The following is a 22,125-nucleotide window of genomic DNA, read 5'->3' as shown; positions in this document are numbered from 1 at the left end:
TTCATCCCCATGTGACCATCTCACCTCATAATCAAATGACCCTAAATCCCTCACTAACCTACCCCCACCCTCACTAAACTTAATAATAAATGCTGGCATATCCAGTGCATTGTTGGCACTGTGGGACCAGAAGACGGTGACCCCTCTGGACCCAGCTTTCACTATCTTGTGTATGTCTATTATTTCTCGACCTTTTGATCAGCCTGGGAACAAAGAGAAAGTCCTTTTGCATTGTGAGCTGCTGGCCAGATCCCGCAATAGAGGTAGATAAGGCAGAATATCCCAAGTAAGAACCAGGTATACCTACCAGGGTGGTAAGAGAAGCCCCAGTGCTATCAGCTTACTGCTGACCAGGAGTCAACTGGTGAACTAATGAAACAGAGGGAAAGGGATCTTTGAAGAAGTATCATTTGTTGAGCTATTTGCCAATTTTAGCAATAGAGCTATTCCATGCTTCAAAACCTGAATTAAGCCAGTTGCTATGACTCACACCTGTAATCCCAGCACTTTGGAAGACCAAGAAGGGCGGTTCACTTGAGCTCACCAGTTTGAGACCAGACTCGCCAACATGGCGAAATCCCATCTCCACAAAAAAACAAAAAATACAAAACTTAGCAGGGAGTTGTGGCACACCCCTGTAGTCCCAGTTACCTGGGAGGCTGAGGTAGGGGAATAGCTTGAGCCTTGAAGGAGGTTGCAGTGAGCCGAGATCACACCACTGCACTTCAGCCTAGGTGACAGAGCAGGACCCTGTCTCAAAATAAATACATGAATAAAATCTGAATTAAGTTTATTTTGTAGAAAACATTAACTTCATTAATTGAGTGGATAAATATTTATTGCATACTTACTATGTGCAAGACATTATGTCAGGTGCTGGAGATAAAATAAAGAACAAGATGAAGTCTTTGCCCCCATGTAACTTTCATTAGAGAGGGAAGATAGAATACAATAAACTAGTAACTAGATGAGAATATGCAATTGGCTCTCATTATCTGTGTGGAATTGGTTTCAGGACCCCTTTGGACACCAAAATCTGTGGATGCTCAAGTCCCTTATATAAAATTATGTAATATTTGCATATACCTATGCACATCCTCCTGTATACTTTAAATTGCCTCTATATTACTTATAATATCTAATGCAATGTAAATGCTATGTAGGTGTTATACTGTATTGTTTAGGGAATAATGACAAGGAATAATGTCTGTACATGTTCAGTACAGATGCAACTATTCTTTAATTTTTTTCCAAATATTTCTTTTCTTTAGTAGATTGAATTTGTGAATGCATAACCCACAGATACAGAGGGCTGATTTTAAACTGTGATTAGTGCCATAGATACTATAAACAGGGAGCTGTGATTGGTTTAAAAAGCAAGCAGAGATGGTTCTGTTCTAGATAGAATAATCTGGGAAGACCTCCCTGAGGTGGTAATGTTTGAGAACAAAAAAGTGAGGAACCAGTCATACAAAGTTGTAGGACTGAGGTTTAAATCAGCAGAGGCAGAGGAGATAGCAGATGTAGTGGCTCAGAAGAAGAAATAGCTTGGCATGTCCCCGAAACGGACAGCCTGGTGGGAGACACACGATACCGTTGAGGTACAAGGGGAAACAGGCAGTTGGAGATCAGAAAGGCAGCTCCATTATTGGAACGAAAAGAAACCTAGATTAGAGGACGTGGTATAGATCCTGGGTAAGTGGTCTTGTTAAGTGCACCTCAGAATTAAACTTGCCAACCCAAGCCTAGTTGAAAGATACCAGCCACCCCAATGGGCTTTTCATCTAAAATTTACCCCTGAGAAAAGCAGAGAACGCGTCTTCCCAATGAGCAAGTTGCCACTCCAAAAAGAGAGAGAAAAGAAGGGGCTGGTCTGCATACACTCAATTCCTTCTCTGGAACCCACCAACCAAAGAAGTCACTCCTCCTGGGTACCAGAGGCGAGGTCAGACAGCCTACTCGATTAGTGGTCTCTTCGTTTGGATATTTGAAGAAAGTTTATGCACACAGGTAGGGTCCTGGCCTATGTGTGTTGACTGTCTCTTCTACCAGTATGTAAACCTCATTGGTTGCTTTTATATCTACCCATAGTGTGTGGTTCCATTACACAAATTCAATTTTTGCTCTTTGACTTGCTGATTAATAAGGTGAAGAACAAAACTATTCAACATTGGCTTTGAGAATTTGAGGCCGATGAGAAAAGTTACCTCTTCCTTATGTCATCCAAAACCTGTATCCTCCTTCCATAAACAGTGCTGTTGCTGAGAAACAACTGGCATAGAAGGGGAAAAAAAAAATCCTAGTTAGAGTGAAAAGAGCCTTTCATCCTTTGGGAAAGCAGACTGGGCTCGGTCTGATTCACACGCGGTAAAATCCTGCTTCTCCCGGTTCTTCCTGTTGCTTCCCTTAGGATCTATTAACAATGGGTTTCTCGGCATTTGTGGCTGGCAGAAATGAGATCACCTGGCCAGACAGGCTCCGTCCCACTGAGAGTTGAATTCTGGCACAAACAGGCTGGGTACCCTTCCCCTGAAACTGGTTGGACCCAGCTTCCACTTTTTAAAAATCAACTTTTACTTTAAGTTCCAAGGCACACCTGCGGGAAGTGCGGGTTTGTTACATAGGTAAATGTGTGCCATGGTGGTTTGCTATGGATCTACCCATCACCCAGGTATTAAGTCCAGCACCCATTAGCTGTTCTTCATGATGCTGTCCCTCCCCACAACCCTCTGACAGGTCCACGTGTGTGTTGATCCCCCACTATGTGTCCATGAGTTCTCATTACTCAGCTCCAACTTAATAAGTGAGATTCCACTTTTAAGGAGCTGTATTAGTCCAGTCAAAAACGACCCGTTAGTGCGTATTGCCTGCTGCCTTCAGTAAGACAATTATAGTTCTCTTTTTCAACATTTCAATTTTTGAAACGGTATACCTAGTTCAAATAATTCAGATAGTTCTATGAGGCTTACAATAAAACTCTCAGTTATCTTCAACCCTAGGTTCTTCCCAGAGGCAATCGCTTTTAATTGTTTTAATTATTCTTTTGGTGATTACCTCAATAATTTTAAATAACATGTTTACTAGTTTTTCCATTTTAGGCATAATTTTCTATGAGTTTTCTACTATAAAAAAATAAACATTGGACTGATACACACACACACAGGCTCTTGAGATTGCATGCACACACATCCATATTCTCTTGCCCACATTTTCCCACTATAGTTATATCACAAGTTTTTATTACTCTTCATTGTTTATATTACTTTGGGCTTAAAAATAACTTACCTACACTGCTGAGTCATAGGTAGCACTACAACTTTTTTCCTGTACATTTTTCTCCTGGAGTTAATAATTTAACTCCTAATTTGCCTATATACTTTTTAACTGAGTTACACATGAGACTACCTAGATCTCCTCCCAACATCTTCAAAACACATCAGGTAATCCACTGGCTCCCCTTTGTTTCTTGGCTACATCTGTCTCAAAGCCTTCATCTCTCTGGACATTTGATGACTACTCTCTAGGTCTGCTTCGCACATCCCTGCTTCTCGGATCTTCCTGAGCTCTTATCCTCACAGGTCCCTGACATTTGCCTCTGTGTTGGAGTCCCTGATTTTCTAGATCCCATTTATCTCCCTTTATCAATTCACTCTCAGATCTTCCAGTAGCTTTCCAAGAGGGTGCATGAGTCAGAGATACATTTCAGATAACTCTTATATCCTTAAAAAGGATCCTTATTTTATTCTTATAAATCCTGATTTTATTCTCCCTAATCAACTGCCCATAGAAATAGTTTTCTCTCTGAACCTTAAAGTCATCTCTCCACTGTCTTCTAGTTTCCACGTATTGTTGAGAAAGTGAGATTGTTTGAATCCCAATCTTTTATGTTTGATTTTTTTTGTCTTTGGAAAACATTTAGCATATTCTCAGTTTCCCAGCATTCTGAAATTTCAAAATGTTGTGCCTATGAATTATTTTTCATTAATAACACGAGGCACATAGTGGGTGTTTTCACTCTAAAACTTCAGGTCTTTCAGTTCTGTGAAATTGTCTCATTACTTCTGTAGTAGTTTCCTCCTCTTCATAATATCTTTTCTTTTCTGAAACACCTATTTTTTTTTTTTTTTTTTTGGATGGACCCACTGGGTTGATCCTGTAGATTTTTGCACAAGGGGGTGGTGTTTGTTTTTATATATTCCCTCCTATTCTCGCTATTTCTTCCTCAGTGTGTTTTGCTTTCTGAAATACTTCCTTAACTTTATTTTTCAAGAATGAATGTTTTATTTCTGCAATTGTAGTTTTAATTCCCAGTAACTCTTTCTTATTCTCTAAATATTCCTTTTTATGGCCTCTTATTTGCATTAGAGCAGCATAGTTTGCATGGTGGTTGAGATTATAAACCGAAGAAGCAGATTGCCTGGGTACAAACTGCAGCTCAACTGCTTAACCAGCTGTGTGACATCTGACAACATGCTTACATGTTATGTGGCTCAGTTTCTTCAACTGTAAAATGGGGATAATAATACCATCCACTTCATGTAGGGTTATTGTGAAGACTCAGTAAGCTGCTGTGAAGGCACTTGGAGCAGTGTCTCACCCATAGAAAGTGCTCTGTACACTTCAACTATTGTTATTATACATGCAGTAGCTCCTTTCCTCTTTGTGAATACAGTAATTACAGGAATTTTTTTTTTTTGAAAATGCTTTTCTCCTTCCTTCTTCGTCTCTGCCCTTTTTTCCTGTTTGTAGTTAGCTGTTTGTTTTGTTTTGGCCTCTTTCTTTCATATTAGAGGCATTCCTGAAACATTTCATATTTTAACAGTGAGGAATTAAAATGCTGATTGGATGCTCTGTGTGTTTGCATTGATTTGCTGGCAGGTGGGCTTCTCTGTAGGTAATCCGCTGGACATTCCATTGTATAACCCCCGAGTGTAGGAGGTCTTGGGCTGCTTAGTTTCTTGCCTGAGGGTATAAACCTGGCAGCCAGAGTTCTTAGAACTGAGCTGGGTAAGGGGACCCAGGTCTTCTGGTTCACTAGGCCTACTTCCACTTATCCCCACTGCTTTCAGCAGATGCTACTGCCTCTGCTGAGCCTCATGTCAGGGAGCCTGAAGTACCTCTTCAGAGTCTTCCGTTAGGGTTGGAGCTGACAATTGCCTAGTTCTGCAGAATAGTAGAGGGGAATCTGAGAACCTGTCTGCTTCATATATAGACATTTAACAAATACTCCTAAGTTCATTATCACTTGCTCATCTGCTTCTAGCTCTAAAATTCTATGACTATTTTCCTCTTTCATTTTTTCATTATCTTTATAAATGCATGCAGCTTTAAAAAAAATCTCTTTTTTGTCATGTTTTTGAAGTTTGGGAAGGACACATAAATGCACGTGTGTGTCTAAAAATCTGCCACTCTTTACAATGAACACTTTTGAGTGCATTTCTAATGATTTTGGGTTCTGTGCAATGAACCATGAATAATGAGGACCACAGTCCACATGATTAGTAAACAGAAGAGGCTATGGCAGAGTCATCAGTCAGGGAGCTGAGCTCTGAGTCTTGGGAAGGCACTGCCCTGATCTGCCAACGGGCTCTCAGGATGGGATAGCACCTCGTGTGTGGACTGGCTGGCACGGCTCGGGTGGCAGTGTGTTTTCCCAGGACTGCCACTCATTGGCTTTATAACCTTGGACAGTTAGAGACTCTGACTTCCATTACCTCCCTTGTGAAAATAAACACATCTCTACTTCTCAGTTTTGTATGAGACTTAGCTATTATATAAACTGTAAATTTCTGTGTGAATATTGGGAGCCATTCTATTTTAGTTGATCGCCCATCTTAGCTCCCAAATATATCAATCTGTGCCCATCTATTTCACAGCACAAACCACACTACAGTTAAATTTATATTCTTCTGTTCTTTACATTAGACAAAGCTGCTTCTAGGCAAGTATCTTGCTCATTATTTACTTAGCTCAGTATCTTTGAGTTCTAGCACTGGACATGGTACATAGTAGGTGTTTAGTAAAATGTTGGCTGAATAAAGAGGAGACAAGAGCTATATGTTCCCAGAATTGGACCCACAGTCTTGACCTCTTTAGTCATAATTTCTAACCATGTATATACTATTAAGAGAACCCCCTTTCATGACAGAAGATCCATTCTTCATAGCCTCTGGGCAGCCATTGGCCTGGTGATTGCCGCTGGCCTTAAATACCTGGGGGCAGACCCTGCTAAGACCAACTGCACGTCCTATTTCCCATCTCTTGAGCCATATGTTTAGCAACTTATATTTAATAAATACAGCAGCGGTATTTGATTATAGCGAGCCTGGTGATAGTTAAAGTCGATTGCCAAGGAAATAGAGTTAGAATCCTGAATTGTTTTTATGTATTGCAATGGGCAATTGGAATGCCTCTTCCATATGGCACTGACTCTGTCTGGACCGCACAGCCCATTCCCCGTCAGATGGTTCCATTTTGGGTCAGTGATGATTGCAGAGAACAATGTGCAGAGGCAGGTGATCCCCAAGGGGTCCATTTGATTTCAGTTCTTTCCCCTCGATTGCTGTACCGCTGCAGACCAAGGGACTTTGGCACAGTTGGGCTTGCATCCTTACATTTTTAATCGGCACATTGGTATTTACGAGGCTGGCTCTATCCAGTGCTTTGGAAAGGCAGAGACAATGGTTGGAAGAGAATAAATGCCTCATATAAAGGTTAGTGGAGATTGTTTTCATGCTTCCAAAGGCGGGGGTGGGTTCTTTTATCTGCACCAGTTCACCTGCTTCCAGCTGTCACAGTTCTGAGGAGCATCCACAAAGCTGCCGAATGCTCAGCCAGAGGGGAAGGGGTTGCCTGCTGCTCAGTCTTCAGAGTGACATTTTCCCTTCTCTGACCACCCTGCCAATCCCCAGAATGCATTTACCTCCCTTCTTGAGGCTGCCTGGGGAGTGCTTGCTATCCTTTGCCCTGGTGGGAGGAGGTGGCGTCCTCTTCCATCATTGAATAGAAATTATAGAAACTTCCCTAAAGATATTTCCCTCTGGCTCACCTGTTCAGCTTATTAATAAAGCAACTCTGTAGCTTCAGGGGGGAAAGTAACTTGGTATGAGCCTGTGGTCGCCCTTAGAAAAAAAGGGCTCCATTCAGATCCCATGAAGAGACACACACCTCTCTCGGTGCCCCTTGCTAAAGCTTTTGTGAATGCTCTTAGAGTCTATTACGGGGAGGCTGGCTTTGGCATATTATGAATATCAATAGAGTTCACATCACCATTCTCCCTATCATAAAGAAGCATTCATACAATATTCACCAGTGTAGTGGAGACAATAAGTCGGCTCCCCTCCCCAGCCTCTTTCCCTCCTTGTCAAGGCGAATCAGCTCAGTGAGGAGCGTGGGCAGTCTAGCTTCAAGTAATTACTCTGAAACCTGGACTCTTGAGCCGGCAGCCGCTGTTCTGTGTGTGTCTGTCACATATCCTTCATGAGTTCCTTCTTCTCTAAATGTTCTTTTCATCTTGCAGTTATCTATTTCTCTCTCTTGCTCTTTTTCTGTGCTTTCTCTAAGAATTCACAGCCAGGCTAACCCTTCAAGGGACTTTTGAAATGTCACTGTGACCCCCTGCTCAATAGCCAGGACCACTGAGTCCTTTTCTCTCCATAGAAAGACCAAACACCTTCCAGCTGGAGTTTACAAATGTCTCAAAGTCATAGAACCTTCTTAGTTAAAAATAAAATTAAGCCTCTTTGCTTGAGCGGTAAAGTCTTAATGGCCTACATAAGGCAAATGGCAATAAAGCAAAACAAGTGCTGCTTTATAGCCAACCATTCATGTGAAAGAGGTATGTAAAATAATGATAATAGTCATAACAACAAGTAGATATTAGGGAAGGAAGGCTAGAAATGGGGGCTGCAATGAAATGATCTTTCCCATTCATGTGATTCCCTGTGTAACTCCTGCGAAACAAGTGTGATGCCTTTCCTGCCTGTGTGGGGAAACCTGCACTAAGCCTGTGCCCCCTTTTTTGATGTGGTCTTTAATTGTGCACAGCTGCATGGTGAGGATGAGGCTGCCATCCTGACTCAGGTGAAGGGAAGAAGTTGGCCTCTTTGCCTTCTATTGTGTTTATCTTTTGCACTAATACCAGAGTCACCCAGCTATAGTTGGACACAATTCTTCTACAGAGGCCCAAAAGGCCATTGTCCAGATCTTGGTCATTTGAGAAAAACCATCTGAGACAAAGATTTCTTGCATAGTTGGGTCTTGCTCTCTGGAGAGAAGCCTAGAGGCATTGCAATGTGCTCTGGGGTGTGGGGGTTTAGAGATATTTTGGGACTACATGGTACTGGCCAGGGGTAGCCAAAGCAGCATCCCTATACTCTCCCCAAATCAAAACCACTGCAAACAAGTTCTTTGGCATCAGAATTATCCAGTTTTATGTTATTTTGCATCTTTATATCCCTTTTGGGCTTTCTCTTTTGTTACCCCCAGCCTTCAGGAAATCTTATTTAAGTATTCCCTCTGTTCTCAGCTGTGCTATAGGGTTGGCAGGACAGGATCTGACTCATGTTTGTTCAGAACGCTAAATAGGAGTATCTCTGTCCCCAGACCAGCAGTGGTAGCCCCAGTAATTAGCAAAAGATTTCCCTCAGGCAGCGTTTTCCAAAGTGGGTTGTATATTATGTGTGTTCTGTTGGGCTATTATTAAGCCTTGTGGGGCAAAGCAGGCCATGGTCCAATCAGTTTGGGGAATACTGGGTTAAGCAATTTAAACAGGTTTATTCCCAGTAATACTTCTCAAGGCCTTTGTATTAGTTTTCTGCGGCTACCGTAACATACTCCCACAAAGTTGGTGGCTTAAATCAGCATAAATTTATTCTCTTACAGTTCTGGAGACGAGAAACCTGAAAGCAGTGTCACGGGGCTGAAATCAAGGCGTTGGCAGGGCTGTGCTCCTTCTTGGAGGGCTAGGGGAGACTCCATTTCTTGCCCCTTCCAGCTTCTGGTGGTTGTCAGCATTTCTTGACTTGTGAGTATATCCAGTCTGCAAGGCCAGGATCTTCAAATCTCTGTCCACTGTATCTTCATATCACCCTCAGAAGTGTATATGTGAAATCTCTGTCTCCCTCTTGTAATGACACATATGATGGCATTTACGGCCCAACTCGATAATACCAGATAAGCTCCTCCTTTCAAGACCCTGAATTTCATAATATCTTTTGCCGTGTAAGGTAACATTCAGAGATTCCAGGGATTTAGAAGTGTATATATCTTTTCGCAGGGCCACTGTTCAACCCACCGCAACCTTTAATACGTTCTGAGTACTGTGGATCTCTAGGATGAGCTGAGAGTCACAGAGTGTTTCTTGAACCTCAGTGACAAGGCAACTCTCCTTTCACGTACTTTTTGCTGGATTGGTATTCTGAGGAATACACTTTGGAAAATCTTAGCAAGAGAAGATGAGTCTTGGAGAAAAGTCAAAGCCAATCAGTCCAGCTGCCCTTCTCTCTGTGGATCTGGATTTTATTTGACTGAGGCAGATGGCACTTTCCTTGATTCAGGAGATGATATCATCACACAGACAAACTAGGGAAAAAATCAGCAATTTCACAGGGACACCTAAGCCAGACTCCACAGGTGAAGAATCTCTAGGGAATGGTAAAGATAGCATTATGCATTATATTACAATTTCAAAACCTGGATTGGATTCTTGGTCCCCCTACATATAAGCTACATGATCCCAGGAAAGTATTTCAACTTTCCTAAGACTCTGTTTTCTCGTCTATGAAGTACGGATAATAACCACACCTACCTGCTTGTGTCATGTGAATACCATCTGTAAAAGTGCTTTATTAAAAGAAAACTTTATAAAATCTAAGAAATTATTTTTATTATGTGAAAAATAACTTTAAAAAAAAAGTTCTTGTCTTACAGGATGGTCTTGGTGACGGGGGGTAGAGCTCTGTTCCTCTTCTCTGGAGATCAAGTTGTTCTTTCTCAGCAAAAGCCCAGAGCAATACAACTGTGCATTCTCATGTACTGTTATATTTCCAATTCTTTGAATCCAGTGTGTGTTCTATAAATGTGAAAGGAATGAACTGTCCTTGCCTATATCTCTTCTCCCTTTTATCCGTTCCACAGAATCATAGAATATTTGGGCTGGAAGGGCCCTTGTGATGTTGTCTAGAATAATAGCTCCCAAATGCTAATTTAGGGACCTGCAAAACCTGGCCTACATGAGAAGCAGCTGGCAGCCCATTAAATACAGTTGCCAGCACCACCTTGGGGATTCTGATTCAGTGAGTTTGAGATGGGACCTGGGAATCTGCATTTTAAGAAGTTCCGGGTGACGTGATACAGCAGTTTCATACACTGATCTAACTTTTCCCACCACCTTCATATAGAACCATGCCTAAAATATCACACTAAGCAATCTATTTTAAAGATTTTCATGAAATTCTTGCAACTTCCTTCACTAGAGATGTGCTGTGTACCAAGTGGTCATGTGAGACAGCCACAGCCCCCTTTTGGCTCATTCAATCATTCATTACTCATCCATCAATTCATACAGGCATTGATTGTGTACCTACTACTTACTCTACGGCATTTCCTCTCAGGAGGTCCCTTGTCGTCACAAACGCCATGATTTAAAGCCTCTCTCCTTTTTTGCCTTGAGTAAGTAGAGATATAGGAGGGCTTGCCTTTCTGCTTTACTGTCTGCTTTTCTCTTTTTTAGGGATTATCTCTAAAGTAAGGAGGAAGCATTTCTTCCCCTAAATGATGAATCACTGAATGCCTCAGAATGATGGATCATTTCTCAGGGAGGGTCCCTGAGAAACGCAGTCCTCTAAAGTGTAAGGTAACATAATCTCCATTTCCCCAATTAAAAATAATCTAGATAAGTCAGGAGCTTTGAATGATTTTCCTGATGTCAGAATCAGGACACGTATGGCCTAGGTTTCCTAGCTCCTATCCCCTTTCATTCCTTAAAGTAATATTTATTCAGAATTTTTGATTCTAAAATTATGTACATGAGAGCAATGTTCTCCAATTTCAAAAATACTATCCTTCAAATATTCGTCTGACTGGGTTGAAGAATAGTCCCTTTCTTCTGCAGAACTCATAATTACTTATTGACATCTTCTGATACTCACCAGCCTATGCTTATAAATAAGTATCACGTGCCCCAAACTGAGCTAGCTAATACCTATTAAGTGGTGGATAAGTAAAATATTGTTAACTATATTTTCCTAGGCTGCAGTGGGACCTCAAGTTTGTTTGTTTGTTTGTTTGTTTGTTTGTTTTCAGAGCCTCTCCAGCACTGGAGGGTAAAAGTGCTTGCACCTGAGCCCTGTTGCTCCTGTCTTTACTTTGCCTCTGTTCCAGGGATGCTCTGATCATTTGTCACCAGCAGTCTCCAACGCTGGCAGGGAGGCAGGTTCTCAGGCAGCTCTGAAAGCTGGCATGCGATCTGCTGGAGTAGGGGTGCAGCAGCTGGGAGCCTCGCTGTCCCTTTTCCTTTTGTTACTGGACTCAAACTTCGCAGGGCCCAAGGATGGTGCTGTCCTCCTGTAGTGAGTCACATCCTGTGTGTCAGAGAAGCATGCCAATCACAGAATTTCTATCTTCCACTTTTAACAAAGGTCTATCGTGTCTTATTATGTTCTTCCACATAAGAGTCTCTGAATGAAGGTGCTATCTATTTTTGCTCACATTTATCCAGAAGTCAACAGAAGGAATGTGTAGGTATCAGAGAAAGGATCAGGGCCAACAGCTTGGGACTCAAGTCTGGGGATAGATTATGGCCATAAGATTGTGGTGGTCTTCCTAAGGTCAATGGGAAACTACAGATTTGCTGTATTTTCCAAGACGAAGAGAATTACATGCTGGTGGCCCCAAGGAAAGGGCAAGATGACTTGTGTTTTTTGGTATGTGTGTCTGACAAGTAGAAAGGGCTTTTGCTTTGATGAGGTTGGTGTTCCTTTTATTTCTTTTCTTCCTCCCTTTCTTTCAAATTGTTGACATTTTCATTTACACTTAATATCATGAATTTTCATTTCATTTACTGGGAAGGTCATTATTCAAACTAGCCCCTTATGCTGTTAGCAGTAAAACCAGAAGTTCAGAGGACAAAGAAATTAACTGTTTGAAGGTTAATAGATAGTATGAATTATGAAATTTAGAAAATCCCCACCTTTTCCTCTCTCTTCTCCTACTCCACTTCAACCAGTAGTCCAAATCATTTGAACAGTGATAAAACTATTTTGCATACAAATGCACAACACTTAGGTCTCCTTATTGATTCAAATAGCTCACCTGCCTCTTCTCCTCCACCCCAGCCCACCACCATTCCCCATCACCTTCCTTACCCCAAGAGAGACTAGATTGGGAAACTGTCACTCTATTTGTAAAACTGTGAACACAGACCTAGCCCAGCAGATCTGACACTTGGTGTTTGTCCCCTGACATTCAAAAGGACATTTGTGTATTTCCTGAGGAGAGTCACAGGAAGCCACCAAAGTCAGCCGTTGTGGCTACCCTTCTGGGATAACTGGAATGGAAAGACATGCCTCATTGTGTCTCAGCTTTGGATTTACTTTGATGTCGGGAAATGGAGAGTAGAAGGGGAAAGTGTAGGGCAAAAGGAAGACAGATGAGTGGTTAATGGAGGCTGAAGGGGCAGATTGAGAGAGAATACGCTCACAATAGACAGAAGATGGATTGATAGATTGGACCTGGAGATGTAAATACGATAGTTTATTTAAGCTGCTTAGAGTCTCTTCTTCTTATCTATCCATCTATTTATCTATCTGCCTTAAGCAGGGACTGATAGGGGAACAGACAGATAACATGAGAAGGATGGATTAGCAGCAGACTGGGAGCCTCGTGGCATCTCAGATTCCAGGAGAGCAAAGGGACCCGCAGATAAGCATCAGGAGGACAGATTACAGAGCTTCCCTGAAGGATTTCCTGCCCCTTCTGTGCCCCAAATAAAACAAGACCAGTGTCCAGACAGAGAAGGTTACTGGGGCATCAGAGAGCCCGTTCCCACACTCCCCTGCTCCCACCCCTCCTCTAACAATTTGCAGCTGTTCTCTTCTTCGACCCCAGAAAGTGGACAGCTGCCAATCTGAGAAGGAAGCTGAAAGCAGGGCTTGGTGCTAGCATATATTTTTATCCCAAAGCCTTGCTTTAAATTCCAGTCAGGCTTCCAGTCTTGCAACAACAACAGGGGAAAGGAAGAGGAGGAAAAAAAAAAGAAGGAAAGCTAACCGTGCTCCGGCTGTTCGGGAAAGCTGTCAGCTGTCAGGTCTGCTTAACTGACAACCTGTTCTCCAGAGCCCCAGGGGGCCTGGGAAGGAGAGGAAGAAGTGAGGGCCAGTCTGGGTTGTGGGGCCTTTGCCAGCCTGCACACAACTACATGCTGAGTTTCCGCCTCACCCACCAGTTCAGGCCCATCAGGGCAAGGCCCAAGGCTAAGCAGCAAGCCTGGGGGTGGGGCACAGGGTGTGCAGTAGGACCCACTCTATTCCACGAGTCGTCATGGAGCAGAGGGGCCACAGGGTCCAAAGCTGCTGGGCTATGGATAGATCAGGCCACTGAAGGACACCCTCCTTCATTGGGACAGGAGAGGTTCCTTACGGCTAGGGAAATGAGGAAGAAGAGAGTGAAGATTTCCAGAGGCTTCCAGAGCTCAGTCCAGACTCAGAGGTGCAAGGAAATCCTTCCTTTGGCCTCTGCCACCTTGGTACTGGGAACAGCCTTGAGGCTAGCTAACAGCCACTCCAAGGGCTAGCTGGCCCTTTCTACTTCTCATCTATACACACTGGCTTGCATGATCCTTTTCCTTTCTCTTCTTCCCTTTTCCTTCTCCTGGCTCCAAATTCCTAAGTATGAAATTTCCACCACTCGCAAGATAACCTTCTTCAGGGCAAATTCTTGTGTCAAGTTGGAAGACATAACTGGGCTTGGTTCCAGTCCCCACTACTTACTATGTGACCTTGATTTCAGTCCCTAATGCTTGCTCAGGTGTGATCTTGGGCAAATCAGTCTTATCTCTACAAGGGAGATATTTTTTAGTCCACAAATCAAACAAAATTGTGCATATGGAGACATTTCATAAACTAGAAGAGCCTATAAGACATTCTGTTCTGATTTACCTTTATTTCTTTGACAGCCCCTAGAACAAAGACTTACACCATAGGCATGCAATAATAGTCAAATGAACAAATAAACACATGGATGAATGGGTGTAGTAGAGAAAAGTTCCCCTGTGTTTGCTTATGAGAAGCAAGGGAGATTGTTTGGGACTAAGCAACAGCAGCCTTGAGGCTAGCTGGTAGGTGCTGGACCCCACAGGACTCCCTGTGGCCCTACAGAATCAGAGGCGCAAAGATGGGGTCTAGGGATCTGTATCTCAGCTGGCTGCACAGCTAGTCAATGTCTCAAAATTGGGACATTTCTGTTCTAAGTAGGAAAGCAGAGGGCAGATGACAAAATTTTGTGATATTTTTTAAGGGTAGAAATGACAGAATCATTGAATCCCTGAACATAGAACCGTGCCTGACAAACAACACATTGATACCTCAGGATGCAGTTTTCTTCATGAGTGTCACAATAGATTTTTGAGAGAAGGTGGGAGACTCACTAATGAATAAGGCCTGGCCTCTCACCCCGAAACAGTGACACTGAATATCATGTTGCTGAAGAGCAGCCATAGACTTACAGGTGGGGCCTTACATGCATGGAGAGAATATCCCAAGAGGATGGCATGGCAAGACCAGGGGGAGGCAGGAGAGGCCCTGAGGCACAGAACTTAAGGAGGCACCACTCAGAAGTTTGTGTGGGTGCTTCCTTAAATTCTCATCATAGGTGCCTTGTCTGCTTCACCCTAGTGCTTGCCCTGGGATGAGGAGAAGAGTTAGAAAAGGCTTTGAGAAGGACTCCTCAAGTCTGAGAAGATGAACAGGAAGGCGTTGTGCAGTGACTCTTAGGGAGAAAGGCATTTCAGGCAGAGGGAGGCACATAACCAAAGCAGAGGTGCTAGCAACATGATGGTGCGGGTGAAGAATTCCCCACTGGGAGTCAGCGGAAGTATCACATTAAAGGTGAGAGTTGGGAGATACGAGAGAGATGAGGTACAGAACACAGAGGGTCTTCTCAGCCATATTAAAGATCTTGGAATTTGTCCTCCCGGTTGTGGGAAGCAGGAAAAGACACAGGCAGGTGGTGCTTCAAACAGAACTTTCTGGTCAATCTCTAGACACTGTCCTATCCAATTCACACATACAGTGAGCTACAAATAAAAGCTACATATGTAACTTTAAATTTCTAGTAGTCACATTTAAAAAGTTAAAAAAATTAATTTTAATGCTATGTTTTATTTAACATAATAGATCCAAAATATAATCACTGTGATCACTTCAAAATGTAATCAATATCAAACAATATTAAATGAGGCATTTTACATTCTTCCTTATTGTGGAAAATCTTCAAACTCCTTTGTGCAGGCTACATGTATACCACATGTCCATTTAGTTTAGCCACATTTCGAGTGCTCAATAGCCACGTGTGGCTACAGCGTGGAACAGCACAGGCCTACAGGATGGAATCTGGAGGCTGAAAACCGGAGGCAGTCTTTACAAGAGTCAAGGGGAAATGATACCTTTCTAATCCAGGGTGTTGGTAGTGGGAATGGAGAGAAGATGACAGGTTGTCAAGTAACTGAGCTTTTCCTAGTATCTTTGTGAAATCATGATACAGCACTTAACTTCCTGGGCCATGTAAAGATTTTTTTTGAGATCATGTGAATGAAACAGCTAGCACAGGCTGGTAGGGAATGTGTGCTCGGTGGCATTCCCCACCTACCCAGGCTGTTTGCTCTCTTCGGGAACAGGAATTAACATCCCACTTGGGTGAGGTGGAGCTTAAAGCACTGAAATGGCACAGCAGGAGGCATAGACTGTGGGCACTAGAAGTCCTACAGAGCAGCCCCACTGCACCTTCCCAGGCCTCTCTCTCGATATCACCCAGGTAAAGGGACGTCAGTGCCTAACTGTCATGGGAAGGCTGGGAGAGAACAGTGAAGCCAGTCCGGGAGAGGCAGAAAGCAGAATTGCTGACACTCCAGGCAGCAGCCACTCTGACTATCAGCAGCCAGCAGTTGGCAGCAGCTCCAGATGATTGAGAACTGAACAGCTTAATTGCAGGAGTGTGAACATTGTGGAGTGCCAGGCTGGCATGGCTCAGTGTGAGAACGTTTCCCCAGAGCCTGTATTCCTTGACTTAGGTTGATGTGCACATGCTTTCTTGGGAAATGCCCCCAGCCAAACCCTGTGCACAGACCAACAGCTTTTATGTTGCCTGGAAGAAGAAAAAAATGCATTTCCAAGTAGATGCAGGACATAGCTCTGTAGACAGAGCTGCTTATGCTTAGCAGAGAGGCTGGGGTAAAGGGGAAGGAAGATAGCTTATTCTTTAGTCCCTGAAGTGTCTATGTAGGGTGTCCAAGAAGTAACATAGAGGCTACAAATCTTAGTTGCATTAAGGTCCTTCTGAGCACAAGAAAGTTCTGCCTATCTCCTATTATTCTCACCGAGGTGACTTTCAGATGAATATTTGTTTATTTTCAAAATGCTTTTTCAGGGCAGCCTAAGTCACTTGAGAATCTAAAAAAGTTACCAAGTAATTAGGGCCTAGAGCTGGTGAGAAGTACAGCTCAGGTTCCCTTGGAATCCCTCTGAGTTACCTTAATTTGCTGCCTCTGTGTTAGTCAGTGTGAGCTACCTGCTGTAACAAACAACCCCATCATTCCACAGGGATTGCATAACAAATGATTATTTGCATAGCAGCCTGATATGGAGGAGCAGCTCTCCTTAGACAGTTCTCCTCTAAACAGAAATCCCAGGACTTCGGTACCTTGTACCTTCCATATCAGGACTCTAACCTTTACTAACCTTTATTCCTCAAGGTCCTTTTCTGTCTCCTCCTAGGATGGCAAAGAAAAGGAGAATTGCATATGTGAGCATCCACAGACTAGGCCTGGGAACGGGCAATACTTCACCTCTGACCAATTCCTTTGTTTGGAGCTCAGGCAAACGGCTGCGTCCAACTCCAAGACAGGCTGGCAAATATAGACTAATTATGTGCCAAGGAGAAATAGGGAAAACGTTTGTTGAACATCTAGTCAATCTTTGCCACAGTCATTCTCTTTTTTTCTTTTGCTGATGAGACCAAGATAGACTTTTTGTGCTCTGACTTGACCCTGGAGGTTTTAGAGTCAGGAGGCTGCAGGAGTGGGGCAACATTAATTAGAAGGTGATGCCCTGGAGTTGCAAGGTGATTATTAATCAGGACAACGTGATGGTCAAGCAGTTGTAATGACAAACTAAGTTTTTCTCTCTTGTGTTATGAACCTATCTTATCAGTTTCCTCAGCCAACAGAAGGTGCTGCAAGCTGAGTACCAACAGAGCAGACCTCCAGGCTGCTCTTCCCCTCACTAAGTGATACCACATTGTCACCCACAGCCGCCATTTGCCAGTCAAGCTTAGTGAATCATTTGAGTGATAATATGGTGGAAGAGTGCTTTCTTTTTGCTTTAAAAAGCAACTGTCCAGAATAAGAGCATTATCTGCAAAGGTGTGGGCATTCCATTGTGAAAAACAGGCAGTGGTGCTGGTACAGTTATGACAGAAATGGTCATTGTAACAGATATCGTGGTGTGCCACAGGGCTGCCATCTTCAGGGTTGGCACATACATCCCTTAGCTTCCTGGACTGCTGTCTGCTTGTAGCTATGCCTCTTGCGAGGAATTGCTCTCAGTCACAGGAAACTGCCTGATCCAAAGTTATGCCTCCTCCTAGGGAGGTAGCCCTTGGCCAGTGACTGCCTAGTTGGGGATATTGAAAGCCTGGCCCTCTTGCCTCATTTGGGGACAACTCTATAGGGGCCATTCAGGCTTCAGAACTCCCAGAGAATCAGCTTAGGCCTCAGTTACTACCTTATTTTAATTCAGCTTCTCCTTCTGCCCAAACCTACCTTCTTTACTTCCTTACATATGTATCCCTCAAGAATTCCTCTGTGTGCGACTTCCTATCTAAGAATTTGTTGGGACTAAGAGTGGTTTTAGGAAGCTGACTTTTAAAATGAGATTTTGGAGATGGGCCAATCATTGGCTCTCTGGAATTGTAAACCCCATCACTGGTAGTGGGTGGAGTAGAGCTGGACTCTGAGATGTTGCAGCAGTATAATTGTTAAAAGCAGGGAAATTGCTGTGAAATTGTTAAGACTTTCACCAGCGGTAGACTGATATGAGATAGCCTTAAAGGGGGATACATGGCCTGCTGCAGTGTTTCTTGTGCTTGAGAGGCATAAGGGAAATGGTAATTATAAGGGTTACGGAATTGGGTGGCTGTTATGGAGAACCATTGATTTGTGAAAGATAAATAATGAGAAGCTCAGATGATTAATTACCATTTCAAGGCAAAATGTGAAAAGCTCAAAAGGCTTCCTTAGCAACATTTAAGGAAATCCTAATCTCCTGCAGCCAAAATATCAAAAGAACAGAAAACCAGGCTCAGGACTTAACCACTAAAGTAGTGGAGCTGCAGATAGGATTGAATTCTCAGCCTCAGTAAGTCTCCTATGCCAACTGCTGGGTCCTAGTAGAGAAAGAGTAAGGGCACTGAGACTTGATATAGGATAGTCTGAGTGGATGCAGTTAAGAACCTTGACTTGCTGGGCCTTCAGTAGTACCCCCCCACACTATGACCATGATAACCCCCTTTCCTGTGTTAGAAGATAATAGCCCTCCCCTTGCTTGAAGATGGTACAGAAACCTCAAATTAGGTATGCATTTTATATGACAATATTTGCCGACTTCAGGATCTACCCCTAGCTCTCCCCCTGGCAACTACTCCAATAAGGAAGATCAAATCCTGCTGGTACAACCCAGACTAATAATGTGCTGAGACTGCTGTAAAAGGAGAGAGAGTATACATCAAAGGATCTGCAGGGTACAGCTCCCATGCATTGGTAGTAGCTGGTAGCATATGCATGGTACTAGCTTCTGGGATAATGGGTCAAGAGGGGAAGAACATAGGGTTGGGTAAGTTATAAAAAGGAGGCTTCTCCTTTTTATAACTTGACACCTGGACAAGGACTCAGGAAGTGATGCCAATAAGTTGCTAGAAGGGCTCTCTGATGCTGGAAAAAGTAAAGGCCTACACTACGTGAAGCAGAAGTGCCAGAACTGCCACGGAGGATAGGGAAGGGAGAGGTGAAAAGGTTCAGAGGAGCTGGCATGCTAGAGTGCGTATACTATGTACGGCTGGAAACCCATCATTCAATATGTACCATGGGAGGGTCTGAAGGACATTCCAAGTGTAAAAACAATAAGCAATGCATTGGTAAGAGTGGGATCAGCTCAGTGATGACTGTTCTCTATAGGCCAAGGCTGATGTTAGCAGAGGGTAATACAAAACTGGGCTTCCTAAATACAATGAGCCTAATTAGTTCCCCCAAACAATAAAGGTCCATTTAGAGGTACTCAACCCTTAGAATCAAAGTAGTTGCAATTATTGTAATGAAGCAAAGTGACCACAGATATCACAATGTGTGGCAAAATTCAAGTGGCATTTCGGATGCACTAGAGGAATGGCCTATATCCTTCAAAGAACTTCAGAAGTATTAATGGAACTCGGAGTTTCCATAGACAATTAGAAGAGCAGTAAAAGTGAATATTGCTTAGTTTACACCACAATATATATCAAGACTGAATGTTAAGAAGGCTGAGAAAAAGCCCCTCAAATTAAACCTTATGGGTTTTTGTTTTTGTTTTTTTTTTTTTTTTTTTTTTTGGTACAGTTTCCAAGCTTGCGTCAGTTCTCAGACCCAGGACACTGGCGGCAGAAAGAGATGCTGGTTTTGTATGTAAAGGAATCCTGCAAGTACATAGCAGTTGTATTCAGTTGAAACTCCCCTGTCCTTTCCCCAAGGGAATACGAGCCCTTTACTCAAGTGAATACTTTGGGGAAAAGAATGCCAAGACTTTTCAATGATTGTCGGACATAGGAGCAGAATTGGCGTTGATACCCAATATGAGACCTAATATCTACAATGGCCCTGCTGTCAGAGTGGGGCTGTATAGGACCAAAAAATAAATGGAATCCTATCCTAGAATCTTAGGTCTGGCTCGCAGTGGGTGCAGTGGGCCCACAGACCCACCTGGTGGCCATTTACTGGTATAATTGGATTAGATATTGGGGTTTGACAGAAACCCTCACATTGGTTTCTTCTATTTTTTTCTTTCTACTTTTATTTTAGATACAAGGGGTATATGTACAGGTTTGTTACATGAGTATAGTGCATGATGCTGAGGTTTGGGGTGTGAATGCTCCTGTCTATCATCTAGGTAGTGAGTATAGTACACCAAAGGTAGTTTTTCAACCCTCACCTCCCTCCTTCCCTCCCCGCTCTAGTAGTCCTCAGTGTCTATCGCTCCCATGTTTATGTCCATGTGTGGTCAATGTTTAGCACCCACTTGTAAGTGAAAATATGTGGTATTTGGCTTTCTGTTTCTGTGTTAATTCACTTAGAATTATGGTCTCTAGCTGCTTCCAGGTTGCTGTAAATGACGTTATTTCATTCTTTTTATGGCTACATCGTATTCCATAGTGTATACGTACCACATTTTCTTTATCCAATCTACCACTGATGGGCACCTAATAGATTTAATGTTTTTGCTATTATGAATAGTGCTGTATAAATATGCAAGTGCCTGTGTCTTCTTGGTAGAACAATTTATTTTCCTTTGGGTATATACCCAGGAATGGGATTACTGGATCAAATGGTAGTTCTGTATTAAATTCTTTGAGAAATCTCCAAACTACTTTCCACTGTAGCTGAACTAACTTACATTCCCACCAACAATGTATAAGCATTCCTTTTTCTCTATAGCCTCACCACCATCTGTTGTTTTTTGACTTTTTAATAATAACCATTCTGACTGGTGTGAGATGGTATCTCATTGTGATTTTGATTTGCATTTCTCTGATGATTCGTGATGCTGAGCATTTGTTCAAATGTTTGTGGCTGCTTTTATGTCTTCTTTTGAGAATTGTCTGTTCATGTCCTTTGCCCATGTTTTAATGGGGTTATTTGGTTTTTACTTGTTTATTTAAGTTTCTCACAGACCAGTTTCTCTGGATATTAGATCTTTGTCAGATAAATAGTTTATGAATATTTTCTCCCATTCTGTAGGTTGTCTGTTTACTTGTTGATAGTTTCTTTTGCTGTGTAGAACTTTTAGTTTAATTTGGTCCCACTTTTCAATTTTTGTTTTTGTTGCAGTGGCTTTTGGGGACTTAGTCAAAAATTATTAGCCAAAGCTGATGTCAAGAAGAGTATTTCCTAAGTTTTCTTTTAGTTTGAGGTCTTACATTTAAATCTATTATCATTTTGAGCCTTTTTTTTTTTTAAATGTGGTAGAAAGTATGGTTCTAGTTTTCATCTTCTGCATATGGCTAGGCAGTTATCCCAATACAATTAATTGACTAGGAAGCCTTTCCCCATTGCTTGTTTTTGTCAGCCTTATTAAAGATCATATTATTATAGATGTACAGCTTTAATTATGAGTTTATGAGTTTTCTATTCTTTTCCATTGGTCTATGTGTCTGTTTTTGCACCAGTACCATGCTATTTTAGTTACTATAGCTTTATAGTATAGTTTGAAGTTAAGTAGTGTGATGTCTCCAGCTTTGGTCTTTTGCTTAGGATTGCTTTGGCTATTTGGGATCTTTTTTGGTTCCATATGAATTTTACAGTAGTTTTTTCTAATTCTGTGAAAAATGATGATGGTAGTATGATAGAAATATCATAGAATCTATAAATTGCTTTGAGTAGTATGGGCATTTTAATGATATTGATTCTTCTAATCCATGGGCATGGAATGTTTTTCCATTTATTTGTGATATGTTTGATTTCTTTCAGCAGTGTTTTGTATTCTCCTTGGTTATCTGTATTCCTAAGTATTTCATTTTCTTTGTGGCTATTGTAAATGGGATTGTGTTCTTGATTTCAGTCTCAGCCTGGGTGTTGTTTGTGTATAGAAATGTTACTCATTTTTGTAC

At 42.3% G+C, this 22,125-nt stretch overlaps 1 long non-coding RNA gene across 6 annotated transcripts in view; it reads left to right on the top strand.

The window, feature by feature from the left end:
* The window catches only part of LOC102138902 (uncharacterized), an 85,954-nt gene that overhangs the window by 12,122 nt on the left and 51,707 nt on the right, over window positions 1–22,125 (top strand). For 4 of the 6 annotated variants that reach the window (XR_012426460.1, XR_012426482.1, XR_010581325.2 and 1 more), the window contains exon 2: window positions 8,884–9,025. The exons of 1 other annotated variant lie outside the window; for it this stretch is intronic. This is a non-coding gene — a long non-coding RNA (uncharacterized lncRNA). Of the gene's footprint in view, window positions 1–8,883; window positions 9,026–10,732; window positions 10,856–22,125 lie in introns of all 6 variants that reach the window. One more of the 6 variants, XR_012426472.1, reaches the window with a different exon arrangement.

The sequence above is a fragment of the Macaca fascicularis genome, chromosome 1 (assembly GCF_037993035.2).
Source record: "Macaca fascicularis isolate 582-1 chromosome 1, T2T-MFA8v1.1".
NCBI lineage: Eukaryota > Metazoa > Chordata > Mammalia > Primates > Cercopithecidae > Macaca > Macaca fascicularis.
Note: the sequence above shows the minus strand (reverse complement) of the source record. Positions and strands in the feature narration are given on the sequence as shown.